The sequence below is a fragment of the Nasonia vitripennis genome, chromosome 4 (assembly GCF_009193385.2).
Source record: "Nasonia vitripennis strain AsymCx chromosome 4, Nvit_psr_1.1, whole genome shotgun sequence".
In the NCBI taxonomy this organism is placed as follows: Eukaryota; Metazoa; Arthropoda; class Insecta; order Hymenoptera; family Pteromalidae; genus Nasonia; species Nasonia vitripennis.
This window is the reverse complement of record NC_045760.1, coordinates 12,340,961-12,359,678: the sequence shown is the minus strand read 5'-3', so window position 1 is coordinate 12,359,678 and position 18,718 is coordinate 12,340,961. Positions and strand designations below refer to the sequence as shown.

Below are 18,718 nucleotides of genomic sequence, written 5' to 3'. Positions count from 1 at the left end.
AAGCCCAACGAAATTTTCCCGGGCCGGAAAAATGCATGATCACTCTTACATTCAAATGGCCTCGCGGAAGGAGCCTTCTACCACGCGGCAATTTCCATATTAATTAAGTGTATAAAAAGCCAGCCGAGCTCCCGTGGGCGCGGGAAATTTTACTTTCAGCAGGGTTTTTCAGCTGCCGATTTTCCCTGCGCACCGCGTTTGATGAAAACGACGCTATACGCCTCATTCAACGCGCGGCTCGCACATAATGTGAAATTCGCACGAGCGAAAGGGAACGAGAGATCGCATTGTCGATAGAACGTATGCGCGTGTGTCCCGTAAGGCTGAACAGTTCAGCGTAATGTAACTTAAACACCGCTGCGCGAGGCAATAAATTCCTGTAAAAATTCCTCACTACGGCGGCGCACGTGTACACGGAGAGTAAGCGGCTTTTTGAGATTCCCTACATAAGCGAGCTTTTTAATAAAAATCCTCAATAATACTTTTCGTCCGAGACACGTCTCTTGGAGAAAATTTCCATAACACGTTGACGCGTGAACGTATTGGCGAACGTCGGGTAACATTACGCTTCGTGTTTTCTTCTATTTTCTACGTGAATAACTGTTTGTGACTGTATGAGTCATGGTTGACGATAACGCGACTGAGATAGTTTTTTTTCACTTTTTCAATAAACAAAGTTCGTGCAGGCGTAATAAGCGTTCACATATAGCGGTAACACGTTGACGCGTGAACGTATTGGCGAACGTCGGGTAACGTTACGCTTCGTGTTTTCTTCTATTTTCTACGTGAATAACTGTTTGTGACTGTATGAGTCATGGTTGACGATAACGCGACTGAGATAGTTTTTTTTCACTTTTTCAATAAACAAAGTTCGTGCAGGCGTAATAAGCGTTCACATATAGCGGTAACACGTTGACGCGTGAACGTATTGGCGAACGTCGGGTAACGTTACGCTTCGTGTTTTCTTCTATTTTCTACGTGAATAACTGTTTGTGACTGTATGAGTCATGGTTGACGATAACGCGACTGAGATAGTTTTTTTTCACTTTTTCAATAAACAAAGTTCGTACAGGCGTAATAAGCGTTCACATATAGCGGTATGCAAAGTAGCAGGCATTCCGTCGACAACGATACTCTAGAAAATTCCAAAGTCGCATAACCGTATTAAGAGCATCCTCGAGTATTATGTCACAATCGTCTTGAAAATAGCATAAACCGGAGCGAAAAATATAAGAATCCCAACTTTTTTATTGCTCAGCTCCTTCATCCCCGCAGAACATTATAATTTTGTCCATAGCCGGCCATTATACAGTCGCAAACTTAATATTAAATTTTTTTCCTACAGCAGCAGAGGGGACAAGCAAAGAAGCAGCAGCAGCAGCAGAAGCGACAGCAAGGGGTTCTCCTCCCCGGCCACATAATATAAGACACACGCATAGGCATCAGGCGTTCGCCCACGTCACTTCGCATATACACACGATATGTCCACCTATATGTATATACCTATGGCCGCACGTAGCACACGTATACGTATACGCAACGGCTGCGGTACACTTCTATATATGCGCATATAATTTAGCGCAACCCGCAAAGTGCCGCTGCCAAGGCGTTTATGGCTGTACGTCTTATTATACTCGCATCTCGAGTATCGAGCTGGGTCATTGGCCAACACAAGCTGTTAGAGAGGGCCGCCTCGTCTCTCTCTCTCTCTCTTTCTCTCTCTCTCGCTTCTCTCTGTCGCACGCGTGAAGAGACGTCGACGCCCACGAGACGCTGGCGTTCGACGTGAAACCCTAGGTGGCCGGCAGCGACGTCTGCGAGAAAAAGGGGAGACGACGACGACTACTGCCGCTGCTCAAATTTGTGGTTGACGAGCTTCGAGGGGTAAGCCAGAAGGAGAGAGAGATTATTCCTCCTTCTCGTTTTTTCTCTCCGAGGTCTTCTCTTCTTTTCTTTTTTCTCTCCGCGCGATTCTCTTCGGATGCGTCTGTATAGGACGCGCGCGTGGTCCCTTCTGATCAATATGGGCTTGTAGCCGTTCTGCACACACGCGGTGGCAGAGGAGCGAGCGCCTTATCTATAAGCATTACAAGGAGGGGGAGAGCGAGCGAGTTGTGCGGAGCAGGCCACGAGGGGCGGGTGTGGGCAGAGAGAACCGCGTATAGTTGTGTAAGTCGACGAGCGAGCCGGCGAATTTGCGTATATACAAGGGATAAAGCGTTACATCAATATTTGATACCTTCGTGGAAGCGACGCAGCTCTATTATACCCTTTTTTTGCTCTATGTGTCTTTCTCTTTCTCTCTCTCTCTCTCTCTCTCACTCTCTCCCGTCGCCTACTTCTTCTTTCTCGTCTTTTTGTTCTCTTATTGCTCGCGACTGCCGCATTATTATGCAGGGATTCATTTGTAGGACGGGCTACAGGGAGATTATTAATCTACCATAGTCGAATGGGAATCGATACGTCCATATTTGTAATTTATGGGAAGGATTTTGTTCATAGAATGTGCAGAATACTCCGTGAGATAGTGAATAATTGACGAAGGAGCTCGCTATAAAGTGGTTATTATGTGAGAGACGATCGCTGCTTCGTGCATTATTTAACTGCGTCGAGTGAACGTGCATTAACGAAGTATGCGCCTTTTTCGGGACACTCGAAATATCAAATGATATTTTCAAAGTTTGCGCGTTCATTCTTCAACGAGACTGCAAAAATCGAGCCTGTCATTCTCTGCCCCGCGGTATTATTTACCCCGATGCAAAGGATCGATAGTATATTTGCCTTTCAAAAGACTGTAATATCTAAAGCTGAGTACCTGCGTGGGGATAGATGCATTCTACTTGGTATAAAATTCGATCGGCATAATCCACATTATCGTGTGCGCGCGCGGAGTAGAGAAGCAAAAAAGAACTTAATCCGCTTATACAGCGGAGGAAAGTTGAGAAAACTGCCGCTGAAGTGTTTAACGCAAAAAAAAATTAAGGATGTCCAACCGTCGAAGGCTGCTTTGCATTATCGAGTGACGCGAGGCGTTGCTATGAGTTAGTTTGGATTGGCGCGATTTTTAATCAGATTATTACATACAGTCGACGCCGGATTATCTAATATTACGCGTCTATTCCCCAGCGTTGTCTCGATTATCTGGGTCATCATTTACTTCTGTAGTAAACTGATCCGACACGGCGATAGTCTTTTTTCGATCATTCGTCACGGTTTTTAAATTCAATTTCTTTAAGAGTAAAAGGGCTTAGACCTCTCGAGAGATGTATTTTCATCATATGTACGAACTGTTGCGGGTCGATGAAATTCGCATTACACGCACTCTTCGCTCGTTATATTGTAGATATAACTAGCTCGACCCCAGGCTGTCACTCCCCATTTAACATTGTAAATTCAGACAGAGACTTCGCGCACGGTTTACATATCGAGCTTTTATGTAACGCTTCACGTGCTTGACGTAATAACGCGTGATTAACGTTGTATGCAAGCCAGCCATATTTATCAATTCGCTGGGAATTTTCGCGCGCGCGCCGCCAAAATGCACATCGCTCTCGCATAACGATTATTATTATTCGTGTATGTACCGCCATGAGTAGAGAGAGAGAGAGAGAGAGAGAGAACCTTTAGCGCGAATCATCGTCTCATTATGCAGCGTATTTACCCGGAACGCCGCACGACTCTCTCGGCATTATATCTATCACCGAAAGTAGGCTCCGTCCCGTGTGCGTTGGCTGTATACGCGCAGGTATCTATACGCGAAATCGACGTGAAATTCCATAATCGAAGCGCTCGAGGCGACGCGTTTGTGCTGCACTAAATATAGCTATCATAATATAGGATAATATGATTAATGACACGGGAGAATCTTCGGCCGGTAACGAGTTATACGCGCATATAGAGGAAGATTTCGCGGGGTAAGGGTGCGTCCACAATTGAGCGTATACGTTAGGGTTTACGAGGGGTTTACGTACAACATAACGTTTTGAGCAGTACTGCCAATCCACTGTAGCAGACTGCAGTTGAAACGAAGGAACACACCTGCTCAAAATTTAACCTAAAAATGTTTAAATTTAAATTGTATGGTAATAAATTGTAAAATTCTTTTTTCAAATAAAATTATAAAATGTTGTAAGAGAATGTATTATAATAAATTAGTTTCTGATTAAAAAAAAAGGTCTACCACTGTCTCAAAAAAGGAAAGGAGAATAAATAACGCACATTTCCAGATGAAAATTTTATTATTATAATTAGTTAAATAGCATAGGCAATGATTGTATGATTATGTTCTTCATTGTATAAGTAAGCAATTAATAGCTTCAAACTGAAAGTCGAATCATACGTATTTTATTTTAAAATAACTTAAAATTTTGCTCATGTTAAAATTTTGTCCAGCATATAGTTTATAATTAATTGAACATAGTTTTGACATTAAATTTGGTTTACAATATATTGCTTCAATCTTCAGAAAAGCCATTTCGAATTGATGTCTTGCAAATAAGTATCGATTATTACCATACAATTCAAATTTAAACATTTTTATAGGTTAAATTTTGAGCAGGTGTGTTCCTTCGTTTCAACTGTAGTCTGCTACAGTGGATTGGCAGTACTGCCCAAAACGTTATGTTCTACGTAAACCCCTTGTAAACCCTGACGTATACGCTCAATTGTGGACGCACCCTAAGCTGTCACAGAGCCTGGTCGACGTGCATGCACGCTCAGCATGTACCGAACGGTGACGGCGCTGTTCGTGAGCCGCGGGGCCCCCCACGCATACAGGTATGGATGTAGGTATATGTGTAGGAGTGTGTGTATATATATATATACATAGGCGCCCAACAATGACACATCAGAGCTGCGCTGCTTTTGAGGCAGGCCGCGCTCTCTCGTCCCAAGTAGTAACGTGCTGAGCGTGCTGTGCAACACGTACGATAACCCCTGCACACGATGCCGGGACAACTGTCTGTCTCTGACTCTCTATCCCCGTCCATGTGTGTATGTGTGTGTGTGTAGTTTGAATGCGCACGTATAGACAGCTGAGCAGCTGAGCTGAGGGATAGAGAGAGAGAGAGAGAGAGAGAGAGAGAGAAAGATAGAGAGAGAGAGAGAGAGAGAGAGAGAGAGAGAGAGAGAGAGAGAGAGAGAGAGAGAGAGATGGGAGTAATTGTACGGGTAGGCGTATTAGCGAACTAGATGCATAGTTTGTATTGTATTACTGAGCATGGGGAAGAGAAAAGTGCTCATTAGTAGTATACGAGTACCGCCGAGCTCTTTCTCTCGTCTAGTTTGTCCTGCGCATATTTATATACTGCATACGAGGGACGTGTCGTTTAGGCTTTAAAGTGGGTTTTAAATTATGGACGCGATTGAAAGTCGCTGCTCGCTGATTGATTCCAGACCGGATAAAATTTAATTATACGCGCGACGGGGAGTAGCGTCTATTTTGTCTCGAGTGATTAATGCGGGAGACTGTCATTATACGCATATAGCTCGACTCGCTGTGTTAAAGTGTGTCTCTTTGATGCTTTGTTTCGACATCGAGGCTGCAAGAGTTTTTTAGTCGTCGGAGCGGTTTTCATCGTGAAAACTCTATACATTGTTTGCGGAAGAACAACGCACTTCCTCAGGGACAGCTATACTGCGGTTCTAAATAGCCGACAACACGATAACGAGATTAGGGCACGCGGAGAAACTGTCGAACCAGAGCCAATTCCTATTTCAATTAAGTCTGGAATCTCCCGTCGTGAAATTTGCACCGGCCGAACTTGCCAGAACCGAGGTCTATAATACAGTTGAGTATAATATTATAATAATCACACATTATATTACGCACGTTTCTCGAAAATAAATCAAGCAGTCACGCGTACATTCCCTTCGCAAATCAGATATTATGCACGTCAAGAGGATGCGCTTATGAAAAAATAACGCTGCTCACGTCGCGGATACGTCGTCGTCATGAGAGCTGTGTGCAGCTACTGTTTTATCGTCACGCTGCGTCGCAACTGGATGAATTTTTATGCAAACTTTACCAAATTCATATCTCCCGCTCTTCCTGCAGCAGCACTACTGCGAGTGATAAAACTCCATTATACGCGTTTCGCGAATAACATCCATATACGTCGCTGCAAACTAGTTGGAATTAGCGAACGTAAATCGAACTAAACCTGAGCGTTGCGCAATATTGTACCCTAAAGATCCACAGAATTATACGGCGCAGAGAGGACATTCAAGGGCAAGAGAAATATTGAATCGTTCGCTCATTTCTAAACTTGAACCGTGCGGCTATACTGGACTGCGCGCGCGCTCGCAAATTCATCGTGCTCCGAAATCCTAAAACAAGCCCCGTAGGCCGTATAGTCCACAAACAGACGGTGCGCGTTGCGGCCAGCAGCAGTTCGGCTGCAAAATACTCCGAACACAAAATTTACTTGCATTAGGTGTACACAGAGAGCAAACTGCACAAAAGCTGTATATCTCATCGGCTCGGAGCCGGCCATAAATACTCTTAGTGCTCGCGCGCCTGTGTCCTCCAACACAAACAGCGAAACCAAAGCTTTGGACGATTCTCCCCTGGTGCACCGCGCATACAAAGTACTGCGTATACCTATACGGCCCACGCGAAGAGCCGAGTATGTGTGTGTGTGTGTGTGTCTGTGTTGGTAGCTGTACGCACCCACACCGGGACGGCATAAGCAAGCGGAAACGATACGGGAGAGAGAGAGAGAGAGAGAGAGAGAGAGAGAGAGAGAGAGAGAGAGAGAGAGAGAGAGAGAGAGAGAGAGAGAGGGAACTACTGAGCGCTGGTGACGATGAATATAGGGAGGGAAAGCACAGGCAGCCCTTGGAAGCAGGAGTAGGGGGGTCTTTCCCAACTATGCTAGGTATAGGTAAATCCCGGCTAGTCGTCGGATAGATCCAATGCAAATACAGCCGGGGCGCGCATACACACAAACGAGTATAGGTAGCAAAGTCAGTTCAGACTCCGACTCCTGCAGCAGGCTTTGCAGCGGCCCGGCGACCTGACCCCCCTCTGCATCATCAGAACCGTCGCCGCCATCTCTCATGCGCCTGCCGCGGACAGTCGGGACGTGTGTGTGTGTACGTAGTTCCGCAGGAGAGTAACGTCCGTCATGACGAAACGTGAGCAGTGGCAAAGCCCGAGAGCGACGGGGCCACGCGTGTGACGCCTGATCGATGTGGTTAGAGCGAGAGAGAGGGAGAGGAGAGTTGTTCAAAAATAAACAGCGTACTTATGTGTTTGCAGTATTCCTACCCGATTCTCCGTTGAAAAGGACGAAGCGACGATGTGCACGTTCCTGGCCATTTAGAGACTTTTCGGGCGTCGCAACGCGCAATTCTGCGCTCGCGCATGAATAATTCGACGGCGAAGACATTCTTCCGCGCTCGCGCGCGCTATTCCTCGGAGACAGTCTTGAGTGTCGCCCCTTTTGGCGCGCGTGTGCGCTTCAGTTCTGGGAATTGGATTTCATTGTTTAATCAGGAACGGATGTATGCCGAAATTCAATTTCACCACTGTTTTTCTTTGTGCATTAAACTTTACTCTGTGTTACGCACGTAGAGCGCGAGCTCGCTATAATTAGTCGAAAGTTATTGCTCGCTTACAACACGCAGCCCGCGATAAGTGGGTACTCAGTCTGTTACGTCACAATTAGCCGAGCGAATTTATCCGCAGCTGCACTTGCAGCGCTCGGTCCACCGCAATAACACGGGGTGCAGCCGTCGAAAGTGCCAAAGCCATAATTGAACGCTTTTTTTCATACCGTTAATTGTCTTTAACTTTCCTAACCGGAAAAACAGTGCGCGTGCGAGGGCCCTGAAAAGTTCTCTCTCTCTCTCTCTCTCTCTCTCTCTCTCTCTCTCTCTCTCTCTCTCTCTCTCTCTCTCTCACTTCAACTTTTAATTCCATTCAAAACAAGAATTCATTCGATTCGCGGCCGGCAGAAGAGTCTTTCATTCTAATTGGAATGAAAAAGTTCGCTCGGACCGAGCCGACCGCGCGCAGTGTTTTTACGTCCCCATAAAAAAATCCACGTCTCTCTCTTCCCCCCCCCCCCGCCCTTTTTGAAAAGTCACGATCACCGTTAGCTATATAGCTCTACAGAACGACGAACGCAGCGTCGAGTGTCCGAAGTGCTACCGTGCGAATGAAGAGAGAAAGCTGCTGCTCCGGAGAGATGTTATTACCCGTGATTAATGTACTTTTTGTTCCTCTTGCGCGTAAGTCAATTAGGCCGCGTGGCATCTGCAAATAATGTTATGCAAACCAAGTAAATTTCATGCGACTCGGCCCGATCTGTGACTGAAGAGCCGGCGTACACGGGCGTCTGCTGTCTGTTTCTCCCTACATACATACGTACATACATACACACATACGCAGTGGCGGGACAGCTCATACGTATGTACGTAGTACACCGCACGCGCGCGTCGCACACGCTACGTCGCTCCCATACGTATATGTATATATCTATATACACGCTCCGGATATTGTATATATTTGCACAGGTATACGCTGCAGCCGCTGCTTGCGCGGATAATATAATCTTTGTTTGAGCGTGTGTATACACGAGAAGCGGCCTTCCGCTCGCTCGTCGGTAGCCGCGCTGGGTAGGGGGTAGTTTGATCCTCTCTCGCTTTTTCTCTCTCTCTCTCTCTCTTTCTCTCTTGCTCCCACAATCTCCCTTTATCTCTCTCTACTCTCTGTCCTTTCTGTTTGTCTCCATTTATTTCTTTTTCCCTCCGCATGATGTATTTTCATCGCCGCGTCCCCTCTGACATATCTCTGCCCAAACGAGAGAGAGAGAGAGAGAGAAAGAGAGAGAGAGATCGTTCTTCCTTCACGGCCTTGTCTCCTCGATCATCGGGGCTTTCGAGTGTCCCTTTTGCGACCGATACACGATACTTTTTAAAATATCACTATAGGCTCTTGAAAAATGCAGGACTCCGCATCAGGCTTGTTCGCCCATACACACGCGCCCGTCGTCCTTAATCGCTCGGTCTGCGGCTTTGAAGGATGCGGCGCATCGATATCGGATAAATCTTTCGTCAACATTCGATCAGAGCGTGTAGCGCAGGAACAGAGCGGCTCATGCCAACCGAGTGTGTACAGACGCGTCACGCCAGGCGTGTTTGTACGCCTGCGGAGGATCTTACTTTATTACGCCCTTGATCGCCCTACATGACTTAATTAATTCCGTGTTATCCCAATTTAACTCGATATGCCTCTTCCATATCTACCCTCGTACGCCGAGTCGCGTGTGTGTGTATATATATATATATATATATATATATATATATATATATATATATATATATATATATATATATATATATATATATGGATAGATAGATAGATACGTGTATACAGATGCTATCGCGAGCTTAAGGGGTGGCTCATCTCGCTTGTCAACCGCGTTATCTTCGTTTTCTTCATTTTTTCTCTCTCTGCGCGCGGATAACGGTTTCGAGGAATTTCTCGATCTATCCGGTTGAGCTCTTATCTCTCCGTAATTATTTATGGCAAATTGATATTTTGTGTCTCTTGGAGAGTCCAATCTATTTTCGGCGAGCATATCTCGTAAAAAAATGACGGTACATTTGTATGCGAACTCGTATTTTCGTAAAACACAATAACACACTCACACTGCAGTACGAGAATTAAGTGTACGAGCTACGTGTAGGTCGGACCGCGCAATAATTCATCCACCAACTTGCGATATAACGATATTCATTTCCCACCACATCAAAGCCCGTCCACCATGCAGCAGCATCAGCGTAAAACTCTTTTAATTATATAGAAACTCTTTTTCATTGTCATCTCTCTCTCTCTCTCTCTCTCTCTCTCTCTCTCTCTCTCTCTCTCTCTCTCTCTCTCTCTCTCTCTCTCTCTCTCTCTCTCTCCACAGCGTCACCGGCGCACGAGCCTGTCAAACAGCAACCAGCAGCAGCGCAGTCGGGAGGCAGCGTATAGTACTATAGGGTTGGCTCGTCGGACTGAGGCTGATTCAATCCGACGGCCGTCCGCGGAAAGTGTCTCGAGCAATCTGACTTCGATTCGCTACGTTCGCTATACGGCCGGCCGTTGCTCTCTCTCTCTCTCTCTCTCTCTCTCTCTCTATTTCTCTCTCTCTCTCTATTTCTCTCTCTATTTCTCTCTCTCTCTCTCTATTTCTCTCTCTCTCTCTCTATTTCTCTCTCTCTCTCTCTCTCGCTCTCGACAAATATAATTTATGCGAGATGTGCGCGCTCGCGCGGTCTGTTTTCAATGCCTCGTTTATGACGTGAGGGGCGAGCAGCCACCACCAGCGGGTGGTCGGGGGAATAAATTATATATCTCCTCTCTCTGTATTCCGTCTCCACACTCCTACCGTCCGCGCGTTTGTGCGTGAGCGCGGAGGGCGCCTTTTATCCGCACTATACTACTGGGAGAGCGCGCCGCCCTCGCGAATTTCCTCCTCTTTTTCCTGCAGTAGCCAGGTCACCGCTTTTTTTTCAGGAGTTCCGTATACACGCGAGCGCGAAAAGTCGATGAAAAACACTATGTGCTACGCCTACCGGGCTAAAAGTTGACGTACTCCGTTGCAGGCACGCGCGCGCAACAGAAGGAGCCTGTATTATACGCGTAGGGCGCGCGTGCGGTGCGAAACGGGCGTTTTAGTTTTATTGACAAAGCGAAAAAGTTTAGCCGCGTATAGATATACGGTATACAGAGAATGTAAGAGGGGGATCCCTTTTATTCGTGTGTATGGGCGAGTTAATGCTTCGCCGTCGCTGATGTTGGTTTTTCTTTTTGTTCGCCGCGCGCTGCGGTGTAATTTATGTGGGAGAGTCGTCGCTGTACACGCGGAAATCCATAAATTTTTTGCGCGCCCGCGGTGAGAGTTTTTAATTGTGCGCGGCGCATAGGCTTCTCTTTTTATTAGCGTTAATTGGAAAAATTTTCCTAATTTATAACGCGGGATTCTTTGTCCCGGCAAGTTTGGACGTTTCGTTCGTATGTTTTTCAATAATATATAGCGAGATGTCTGGGAAAAAAGACACACGTCTGTACACCGTAGCGAGAGAATATTATCAATTTATAAATTGCGTTATACTTGCATCGAATTCAGTTATAAAGTATTCGGAGCCAGAGACGACTGTCAGTTGATACTATCCCTGCTGTAACGATCAAGCCATCGATCCGCGATTCAGCGGAGCTTTACTAAGTCGAGCCAATCTCGTTCATAAATAATAATCACTTGAATTATTCATTCGGTGCTTATCAAAATGCGAGAAAATAGCAAACAGGCTTTTCCGCGAAATGCGGAACACGGACTCGATGGAACACCCTGCTGAAAGACAGCCATATTTCAACGTCCACTTGACCTTTCACGAGAGCTATACACACATGCTCACGTCTGCTGATTTAATTTAAAATTACGCTCCGCGTATCTATATATACGCTAGGAGCTGTCATTAACAATTCATGTCATCAATTCATTAATAACCTGGCTCCGATGTATAAATTGAAAATACTCGATCGTGTCGCTCTCGGGTGCATGAATCAAAAGGCCTCTGCAGCGTGTGTGCCCCGCGCGCATACGTAAAATGCGGCGCTGCTATACCTACAGAAAATAAAGCTGCCCGCGCGCTCGCGTCCTTTTAAAAACGGCGCTCTCGCGCGCTGGGAATCCATTAAGCTCGTGCTTTTATTCCAATCTCGCTAATTACTAAAATTTATCGATCCCGCGCATCAAATTGAATATTCCCGCTCGAGCGGATATACGATTCCGTCTCTCTTTCTCTCCCATCTCCTCCTCCTCCTTCACTTCTACCTCGGCTAGCTCGCGCTCGTGGACTTATCCTCTGCGCACGTTCCATTAGACTCGGTCAATATTAAACAATCACGATTCTCCCGGCGAATCCTCATCAATATCCCAATTTAAAATTCTCGTTTTATCGCATGCGAGTCGTCGTCGGGTAGCTTTTTCTTCTCCGCTCGCAGCATCCGTATATACATCAGCTCGGCGGCTCTCGGTAACTTTTCAGTCTTGATTGGAACGTCGCGACGAAAGCGCCGGACAAGAAAATATACCGCCCTACGCGCGTCGATGAATCACTTGCGGCTATGTGCTCTACACAGGCACCGACGCACACACACACTATCGTATCCATGATTGACCGACCGCCGCGCGCGCATCAATGCGCGTCCGACGCGTCTGTGTGCATTTCATACGGACTCATGAGTCATGTATAGAAGAGAGTCGCGTTCGATCGACGCCTTCGGCTTATTCGCATTGAGCAACAAACATTGCCGAACAATTCATAAGTGTAGTACAAACGCGTGTACGGGGAGAGTAGCTGCGCGTCGGTTAATTCAATGTCCAGAGTATGTGTATACACAGGCTGCGATAGAAAGCCAGCGATAATGAATGCGATCCGAGGGAGTGAAAAATTCAAAGACGTAGGGGACACCGCGATGTCTTGATTACGCTCGAGAGCGATGTATACTGGATGGGCTGGTCGATCCGCGGTGTATATTATATCATAGAGATGTACTCTGCACCAGTGTATGTGGTGTGTCGCGAGCTCGTACAGCGTTATAGTTAATGTGCGCACTACAATGAAACGGAAATATCGGTTTTGTCGGCGAGCAATAACAGTCATGTAGAATTGAAGCAGAAGAGTTAGGAGGCGATTCGGAGGCGGCAGAGTTTTACGAGCTGCAGCGCGGCGGTTCGAAAAGCTTCGTGATTCAATCGACTCGATGACTCTTATTATTTGATACGGCGCGGCGTGTGTCGTAAATTTATGTGGAGATAATTAATTAGGGGAATGTTTTTGTTTGTTGTTTGTACGCGAGCGTGTGTGCTTGGTAGTCGGCCGAGCGCTGAAAAATCGCAGATTGAATGACGCGCTCAGTCCTTCGCTGCAGATTACAATGTTCTGCACTTAAGCAGATTGTTTCTATACGTCGCTCGCTCTCAGCGCTTATACTCCTCCTATCCGAGAGATTATTTAAGTCTAATAGATTCATTAGAAGTAATTCTTAACGAATTGAGATTTTCAACTACAAATCCTGTTACGCTGATTCTGATGTATCTTTAATTGTATAGGCTTATATAAATACACTCGATTCTATTACGTGTATAAGGAAAAATAGAATCGATAACGTTTGGACAAATCAAAGATTACGAATATTACAGTTAATTTCTCAATTACATACCATACAATTGATGTCGAAAGCGAAAGCCCTGCTCAGAGCAACGGACAATAGGCGGCCAACGGTAGCAGGAGCAGCAGCTTGAGAGAAACAATATAACGAATGATCGATCACCTATACCTACGTCCTCTGCTCGCTCGGCATTTCGAAAGCTTCAAAACTCATTCCAGTTAACGAAGCGGTAGCGGCTCTCCAATAAGGAATCACCATTGTCAAATTTCATAATGCGCGCAGCCTTTAAACATTTCAGCGTCGAGTCACGAGTTCAGGACCCCCAGTCGTTCTCAACCATTCCATTCGATAGCATATGGCGGAGCGCGTTAGTGGTCTGAAGTTGTAGTTGAGCACGACTGCCAGTCGGTGGCGCTCTCACACACGTAAAGACCTATCCGTGTCGTGTCTGTGTACACCAACACAAACATTATAACTGTAACCTCGCCTCGGTGGTAGCCATAGACATAAGAGAGATAGACTGCGTGTGTAGGTTAGCATAAGTGGCACCCTGTTAGAGAAAGACAGACTCTCTTATGTCAATGTGTAAGACAAAGACACCATACCTTCTATCAATGCTTGGTATATGGAAAGAAGGTATGTCGTCTTTCTCTAATAGGGTGCCACTTTTGCAAACCTACACACGCAGTCTATCTCTCTTATGTCTATGGTGGTAGCTGTCAGTGGGTCCGTGTCCGCAGTAAAAATGTCAAACTTTCGTGCAAAAAACGGACGTTTTGCAAAAAAGAAGGTGGATGATAAGCTAAAAAAAGCTGTTTTAGCCATGTTAGAAGCCAGAAAAAAGCGATCAAGAAATTCCAAAAAAGAAGATTGTAGTGATAGCACAATATTCGAGGGATGTCGAGTTGTTAACTTCAAAGAGTTTGCTCGGAATTTGAAGTGCAAAAACTGTAAACAATTATTAGATCTAGAGCACAGTCTTGATGAAAATCGGTCTGGGCTATTGAGTACATTTACAATTATATGTGATAATTGCCAATTACGGAATGATGTGTCTACTAGTGGAAAATATAACAACGAAGGGAAAAATTATTCTAACGTGAATACAACAGCTGTACTTGGTAAGTACTATGAAGATTTTTGAAAAAATGCTAGGTAGATATATGTTTGACTGTGTAATATGTATACATATTGAAATAAAAACACAATTTTGATAGGTACCATTCACTCTGGACAAGGTTTTACGTCTCTACAAAAGTTATTCTCGTGCATGGATATCCATATGTAGACTTATTGTAAGAAAAGTGCTTATAAGTATGCAAGTATGCAAGTATGCAAGTATCGAATACTTACAAAAAACTGATTGACATAAGAATATTTGTTAAAGCATGATTTGTAACATGAAGTGCAATGAAAAATTGTTTCAAATGAGTTGTATCGAACAAAGCAAATATGGATTCACAGTCAAGTCTTTTAGAAGAATATGAAAGGTTTTATCGAATATGTCAATTTTGTAAAAAAGGTGTATACGGAGAGAGTTGACTGTGAATACATGTTTATATTCTACGAAGGAAAGGTTTTATCAAATATGCCAATTTTGTAAAAAGGTGTATACGGAGAGAGTTGACTGTGATTACATGTTTGTACTCTCCGATGAAATCTTTTGTAGTGTTTGAAGAGATTTGAGTCTGAATGCATATTTGCTTTGTTCGTTGAAACTTATTTGAAGAAAATTTATATTTGTATTATTTGTTGAAATCAGATTTTTGTACCTATATTAATTTTACTTTCTTATGAAAAAAAATGAACTTGTGTATTAATATTTGTAACAAATAGATTTTCGACCTATTATAGATTATCATTATAATTGTATATATGAACTTTACTGTAATTTTAACAGTTTCTATCACGATCAATTTATATGTACTGATTTTTTTACTTTAATTTTACTAATTTCTATTATAATCAATTTATGTATACTGATTTTTTAAAATAAAGATTATGTATGATTCTTACAGACCTCCAGAGATTGTCCAGGATTTATACCCTCATACACAAGACCTTCGTCTTTCAATGAATACATCCAGCATTTCGTCCATTCCAGATCCAAACCAAAATAAGAATAAAAATGAAACATTATTCGATGAATCCGTAGGAAAGATAGTAAATATAATCGTCTCTTACGATATGGGTTGGAGTAAGAGGGGAAACGGAAAATCGTATGATAATTTAAATGGCTATGGGACTATTATAGGCTTTCTTACTGGCAAGATCTTAGACTATACGACACGCAATGCGCTAAATGTGATGCAGGGCAGCCTAAAAACAATCATGATTGTCGAAAAAATTTTTCTGGTAGCGCGAAGGCTATGGAAGCGGACGCAGGTGAATTTTTGATTAATAGAAGCAATATTCTAAAAGAAAAAATTTACAAGTTAAAGTAATGATAGGCGATGATGATAGTAGTACAATTGCGTCGATTAAAAGAAATAGTTCAGAAATTATTCATAAATTATCGGATAAAAATCACTTAGTGAAGAATTTCGGTAAAGATCTGTATAATTTAGCAAATAACTATAAGGAACTGAAAAGACAAAATGTAATAAAGCATATAAAGAAATGCTTTTCATATGCAATCGCACAAAACAAATCTCAAACTATTGAACTTGCGAAGAATCTACGTAGTATACCAGATCACTTATATGCATGTCATGAAAATTGCGGTGACTGGTGCAAACGTAAGGACTCCTCGCAATTTCAGACGGTGAAATTAGTTGATGTAATCAGTAAATACGCAAACAACGCAGGCAAATTTTCTTTTTCAGCTTCTAGTCAAGCTAATGAATCCGTTAATAATATTATTGCGCATAAAGCCCCAAAGAATATTTGTTATAGTAGAAGTAGTTCAGCTGACGTTAGAGTTGCCAGTGCAATATGTAACAAAAACGATGGAGAGTTATCTATTTTAAATATAAAAGAGAAATTAGATTTATCTAAGGGATTGTTTAGTATTAATCATGCATCGCGATCAGATAAAATTAGGCATAAAAGAGCTTTAAAAGCAAAACAAGTAAAGTAAAAATTAGATAGAATAGAAAGAGCAAAAGATAGAGAGGGACTGCGAAAAAAAGGAAAGTCATGAAGGTGTAACTTATAAACCGAATTGTGGAATAAATATACCAAGTGTATCAATTCCTAAGTCGGTTGAAAAACACAATAATTATCAAATTGTATACTTTGACTCAGAAACATCTGGTTTAGCGCTGAACGATAGCATTATTCAAACAGCTGCAAAGTTTAATCACATTGATTTTAGTATATATATATATATATAATGCCTAGCGACCAAATAAGTAGTGCTGCAACTGCAGTCACTGGTTTACACGTGAAAAATAATAATTTGTTCTTAAATGATAAGGAGTTGTTGAGTTATAATTTGAAAGATTCATTGATTGCATTTAGAGAATTTTTAGATTTGGCTAAAAGCCCAATATTATTAGTTGCCCATAATGTTAAATTTGATGCTCCGAGACTGATTAAAAATATAAAAAAATGTGATATGGAATCGGATTACAATATTGTTATAGGATTTTCTGATACTCTACCTATTTTAAAAAAAACATTTCCAAATAGAAAAGGTCCTGGTCAGTTCAAGTTATCCGTTTTAGCAAATTATTTACTAGGTCCCCAGGACACAGAGCTATTTCACGATGCATTATTCGACGTAGAAATTTTGCAAAAATTACTTTTATATATTGGAAAAGACTGTTACAATGCCGCTACCCTAAGCGGGTCTTGGGCGTTGTCGTCCAGATCGGACGGGTGGGTGCCTATCACCACTACACAGCGCGTCCTTAGGTTGCGGATAGAGGAACAGTCCCTGAGAAAGAGGTTAGTTGCGAATAAATTGAATAAGCAGCCGCGGACAGCCGATAGGAACAGGCGTGGGTGTGATCAGCACACACTGTCGAACGCATTCATCTAGAAACACTACGCAAGCACCACAACAACAAAAACACTTCACATTATCTCTTATCTCTCAATCTATATCTTTCATAACACATTACAAAAATGGGCAAAAATCCTGCTGCCGAGGAGGATGCGGGAGCGATGACAACTGCCCCGAAAGGGGATGTGTAGAATGATTCGTCACCTGGTCTTACGCGGTAACGATGCCAGCGAAGGCGCGCTGCCTTGCAGGGGGGCGTTAGGATGCGAGAATGAAACCGTAGTGTGTCTGACGACGAATTGACACTGTCCTCGTCAAAGTCGGAAAGCTCTCATACTTAGTTCTAGAGAGGTATCGGGGTTATCACCTCTAGAATGGTGGACTCACCTGCGATCGGAACAGGATCCGAAGCGCGCGGGTTTAACATAATATCATGGCTCAAAAAAATCAAATCCGAACCAAAAGGGACTTAAGGGTCGAAACTTGGAATGTTCGCAGTCTATACAGAGCAGGTGCGTTTAAAGAACTCGTAAAGGAAGCTGATAGGTACAATCTAGATTTGGTAGCAATACAGGAATCGCGGTGGACAGATGGCGGAGTACTAGCATCGGGTAACTTCACGTACCTGTATGGGGCCGGGAGTGGGAGATCTCTAGGCACCGGATTTCTCGTAAGCAAAAGCATCATACATTCGGTTAAAAGTTTCAAATCCGTCAATGATAGGCTCTCGTACATCATTATCGAAGGTGAATGGTATAGATATGTATTTATTAATGTACACTGTCCTACGGAGGACAAAGAAGAAGAAGCTAAGGATCTCTATTACGAAACTTTAGAGCAGGTAATCGACCAGTTCGCGTCTTACGACACAAGAATAGTATTAGGCGATTTCAATGCTAAAATAGGTAGGGAGAAAATGTTTAGGCCTACTATAGGGAAGGAAAGCCTGCACGAAGCCAGCAATGATAACGGTATTAGGGTCATAAATTTCGCGGCGGCAAAAGATCTTATAATCAAAACTACGCGTTTTAAGCACAAGAACATACACAAGGCAACGTGGACATCGCCGGACGGGGCCATACAGAACCAAATTGATCATTTCCTCATTGAAAAAAGACGTCATACTAATGTTCTTGACGTAAGGGCTTACAGAGGGGCAGATAGCGACTCGGACCACTTCCTAGTAGTAGCCAAATTAAGAGCTAGACTAGTAGCGAATCAAAATAGTAAGCGAGCAAACAAGGTAGAAAGCTTCGATATTGAGAAGCTACGAGATAGAACAGAGCGAATTAGGTACCAGATAGAAATTAATAACAGGTTTCAGGCACTTGAAGAAGCAAACACATCGCCGGAGGGGAATGACGAACCGAATAGCTTATGGGGGGACATCGAAAAAACGGTAAAAGAGGCCGCGAACAAAGTACTGGGTAAAAAGAAAAAGCCAAAGAGCAAACCATGGTTTGACGAAGAGTGCGAACTCTGGTTTGAAAGGCGCAAAAACGCTAAATTAGATAGCTTACAAAATAGAAGCGATAGGACCGTAGAAGAGTATTCTAACATAAGGAAATGGACGAGCGCGATCTACAGAAATAAGAAGCGGG

At 43.6% G+C, this 18,718-nt stretch overlaps 1 protein-coding gene across 1 annotated transcript in view; it reads right to left on the bottom strand.

Moving 5' to 3' along the window:
• LOC100119509 (protein vestigial) overlaps window positions 1-18,718 on the bottom strand; it is a 397,514-nt gene that overhangs the window by 197,226 nt on the left and 181,570 nt on the right. The window lies entirely within an intron of this gene.